This window comes from Triticum aestivum, chromosome 3D (assembly GCF_018294505.1).
Source record: "Triticum aestivum cultivar Chinese Spring chromosome 3D, IWGSC CS RefSeq v2.1, whole genome shotgun sequence".
Taxonomy (NCBI): domain Eukaryota; kingdom Viridiplantae; phylum Streptophyta; class Magnoliopsida; order Poales; family Poaceae; genus Triticum; species Triticum aestivum.
This window is the reverse complement of record NC_057802.1, coordinates 158,158,488-158,163,198: the sequence shown is the minus strand read 5'-3', so window position 1 is coordinate 158,163,198 and position 4,711 is coordinate 158,158,488.

Here is a 4,711-nt window from a genome sequence, read left to right as displayed (position 1 = left end):
GATGCTGGATACAAACTCGGCGTTTGCCTTCCGGGTCTCCATCTCTTGCGTCTTCAGCCGGTTCTTGAGATCCGCAAGGTCCGCCTCTAGCTTCTTGCCAACAGCCTGCGTACATTTCCGGGTTATTAACAGTTACTATATAAGTCCCAAGCGTTTTCCAAGCAAAGACACTTGGCACTTGGGGACTAATGCATATTGAACGTATCTATCTACTAACTGCCGGCTCAATTGCGTAAGCCGGAACCTAAGTCTACAACATATTCAATCATAAATCGTTGACTTGGGGGCTAGCATGGTAAAGGTAACTATGCAGTAAGTAAGAGGACAGCAGAATGATACCTCAGATTTCTGCTGGATCTGGTTCACCATGGCAACCTCTGCATCCCGGCTCTTGTGTACTTGGCTGATGTAGCCAGAGACGAGCTCTCCAATGCTCAGGTTGGTGTAGTCGGAGAGGTCCAGATTCACCCGATGGGGCTGCAGCAACTCCCCCTTAGCGGAGCACTTGGCCAGCACGGTCGGTCTCCCCGGCTCAACTAACTCCGTCCGGGTGATTACCACGTCCGGGTCGTCTGCTGGTGGAGCCGAGCCGGAGGCCTCCGGGTTAACCGAAGCTTCTGTAGTTGCCTTGGTAGTTGGGGCAGCGGCCTCAGGTGCCTTGTCGGTTGGAATGGTGGCTTCGGGGGCGGAGGCAGCTGGCGGTTCTTGAGCCGTCACCTCTGGTTCAGGTAAATCCGGCACTCCGGCTGACTTGGTCTTCTTCGCTCTCTTGGTGAGCTTTGCCTGGGCGCTGAAAGGACAGAAACGTTAAGCACAAAAAGAGTAAGTACAGACAAGTATAATATGAGATGGTTGTCATTACCCGGGTGCGGTCTTGAAAGTCGGAAGACTCGACTGCATAGTCGCCCGAAGAGGGGGAGGTCTCCTGATAATTGGAGTCAGAAGAATTGAGTGGCTGACGGATAACACCCGCCAATGGATGAAAGGGGTACAAGTGGGAAATAACCTCAGTTCGGCGCTTCCTTGTTGCGTCGGGTAACCCGGCGGAGAGGTCGGTGTCCTTGTTGGTCCGAGTGTGACGTCGGCATTCATGAACCTGTCGCTTCAAAATGAATTGAGGGTCTTGATAAGCTAAAGGATGTGAAAAGCTTACTTTCCGGGTTACCCTTCGGACTTTCAGCTGTGGCAAGGGCTCCGAGTCGGAGGAAAGTGACATTACCTCTTCAACCACCGGGTTACTTGCGCCGGTGTCATCCTGTCAATAAGCAAGTATTGATAAGGCGGACAACAACAAGCAGTGAATATAGAAAGGACATAAAGACTCAGGGGTTACCTCTGACTCGGAGCTGTCGCTTAATTGCATCAGCTCGGAGGCAGTAGGCCTGCTTCCTTTCCTGCGAGGGGCGGCTTTCTTCACCTTTCTGGCCTTCTTGGCCGCCTCATGGTCGTATTTGACCCGCCAGAACTTGTCGTCAGCCTGAAAAATACAATGGTGATTTCGTTAGAAGATTCAGATGAAAGTTATATACAGAAGAAGATTGGATATTCAGATTGGCGGCTTACCGTTGGGGCTGGGTTGGTCTTGCAGAAGGGGGCTAACCCGGTCCTTCCACAGTCTGCCAGGCTCTCGTTCAAGAGAGCCTTGGTCATCTCCTCTGCAACGTCTTCAGGAAGATCATTGCGGCTGTGTCTCTGAGGGTCGTCTTTTCGGCCCGTATACTCACACATTAAGCCGGGGCGGCGGCTCAATGGGATCACCCGCCATGAGATCCAGACCCGGACCAGATCGATTCCATTCAGGCCATTGCCTAGGAGAGCCTTGATCCTGTTGATGGTGGGGAGCAGAGGCTGGCGCTCCGCCGGAGTCAGTTTGTCTGACAATGGGTGTGTTGACTCCAGACGTGTTGGGCGAAAGCCGGGCAGCGGACTTTCATCAGCCGGGGACGTATCTTGGCAGTAGAACCAAGTCATGTTCCAGTCCTTTGGTGGCTCGGCGGCTCTGCGTAAGGGAAAAGGCAGTCCCTACGCCGCTGGATGGAGATGCCACCTAACTCCAGACTTGGCCCATTGGCGTACTCATTCTGACGGTTCAAGTAAAAAAGCTCTCTTAAGAGCAGCAGACTAGGCTCTTCTCCAAGGTAAACCTCGCAGAAGACTTGGAAATTGCAGATGTTGGACACTGAGTTGGGTCCTATATCTTGAGGCCGCAAGTCGAAGAAGTTTAGCACGTCCCTAAAAAACTTTGAGCCGGGCGGTGCGAAGCCCCGGCTCATATGATCCGCAAAAATCACTACCTCCCCGTCCTTTGGCTGTGGTCTCTCTTCTGACGGGTCAGGGGCACGGTAGGACATGATGTCTTTCTTGGGCAGATATCCGGACTTGACAAAGTCTGCTAGGGTCTCATTGGTGACATTGGACCTCATCCAGTTGCAAGTAATGGGAGCTTTGGGAGGCATGGTGAAAGTCGGCAGTCTATGACAAAAAGGAAAAACGTCCGGGTTAATTATAAGCCGGAGGAGATCTACAGTTCAAAACTAAGGTGGCGGCTTATGAAGGGGACTAATGGTATATACCTAAGTACAGCAGGTTATTTAAGCCGCAGGGGCATTCAGAATAAATTGATTATCTACGGCCTTATCACAGCTAAGCCGGAGGATTCTACGAAGCATGGTTTTCTTTAAGCCGGAAGGTTCTACGGCGCGTGGTTTCTTTAAACCGGAAATGTAAACCGCCGAGGCTCAATGATTGCAGTTTTTTACTAAGTGTGGTAAAACAGGTTTCACACATCGCAGTAAAACTTTTGGATCAAAATGGTCGGGTAAAATAAAAAGTTTCTAAACCTAGAAACAGACGAGCGGATGTTCTTGAGCTCGAACGAAGCCGTTATGCAGTGGAAAGAGACCTACTGGCATTTGAAATAAGTGCCAAACAACCGCCGTACTAGCTCTATGCAGATCTAAGATCAAAAGGGGCAGTAAGAAAGAAAACTACCGGAGTTTGTGGCAATGGCGACGAACACGAAGAACGCGGACGAACCCTACGGCAGATCCATTCTACAGGACAAGTAGGACTTACAGGAGCTGGAGAGCTGCGGAGGTTGTCGCGTTTCTCTGGTCCGATCAGGGTGATGCAGCGGCCTGAGCTGGTGATGACGAGAAGACCCGCGCGGCGACGGGGGCGGAGCTCGAGCAGCACGGGGCAGTGAGAGGAAGGAGACGACAGAGGTAGGAGAGTGAGAAAGGCCCGTCGGGCCGGCCTATTTATAAGGCGAGCTCGTAAAGCGGGCGCGAGAATCAAGGAGACCGTGGCGTAGTTATCTCCCCACGCAACGCCTCGATTCTCGGGAGGACAGTAAATGCAAAGATCTGTTGTGGATCTGGCGGAGTAAACAACGGGCTTAATGGAAGATGACGTCACGGCGGATTATCCGGAGTCCAGAGGATGACGTCACGCCGGGTTATGGCTTTCACACAAATGGTGAGCCGGAGATTTTTTCTGTCGAAAGAATTGAAGATTGACATGAGCCGGCTCAAATCAATCTGGGGCCTAATGTTGAGGATATAGACCTTAGAGTCACCCGCCAGGAGGGGCCGGGTTACTCTAATAGTCATTACCAGAAGCCCGGCGCCAAGCTTGAAGACGGTGGGCCAAAGATGGGCTTAAGACCCGGATATGGCTTAAGGCCCGTAGTTACAATCATTATCATGGTAGAACTTGTAGTGTAAGGCAAGTATAGTTGAGAGTCCGAGCCGGACACTCTTATGAGCCGGCCGGGACTCTGAGAGCTGCTGGGCGTCAGCCTCCCTATATAAAGGGACGACTCGGCAGCGGTTTAGGGACAAGAACAATATCATCGAGAGCCGGGCATAGCAGTTTAGCTCCCTGGTGATCGTAACCCTAATCAATACCACCTCAAACTGGACGTAGGCTTTTACCTTCACCGTAAGGGGCCGAACCAGTATAAACCCTCGTGTTCCTTGTCCCGCATTAACCCCTTCAAGCTTCCTAGCTGCGATGGCTCCACGACTAAGTCCTAACTCGAGGACATCTGCCGTGACAATTCCACGACACCAAGGTTTCTGCTCTCGAGGGCTCGCCCGCGTTGGATGCTCCGTTCTACCGGTCCATCGTCGGTGCTCTTCAGTATCTGACTCTCACCTGGCCGAATCTACAGTATGTTGTTCTGCATGTGTGTCTTCATATGCACGCCCCTCGTGACTCTCATTGGACACTCATGAAATGGATTCTCCGATACATCCGTGGCATGATGTCTCTTGGACTCACTCTCACGGCGTCCACTTCTCTGGAGATGGTGGCTTATTCTGATGCGGACTGGGTTGGCTGCCCCGACCCCTGTCGCTCCACCTCTGGCTACTGCGTCTACCTCGGTCCTTCACTCGTCTCGTGGTCGTCCAAGCGACAACCCACAGTTTCGCGCTCCAGTGCGGAGACCGAGTACCGAGTCGTGGCTAACGCCGTCACTGAGTGCACCTGGCTACGACAGCTACTTCATGAGTTGCATCATGGTGTCTCCCAGGCTACGGTTGTCTACTGTGACAACGTCTCTGCGGTGTACCTTTCCGCCAACCCCGTTCATCATCGTCGGACTAAGCACATTGAGCTGGACATTCACTTTGTGCGTGAGCTGGCCCCTTGGACGCATTCGGGTCCTCCATGTTCCGACCGCACAACAGTTCGCCGATGTGATGAC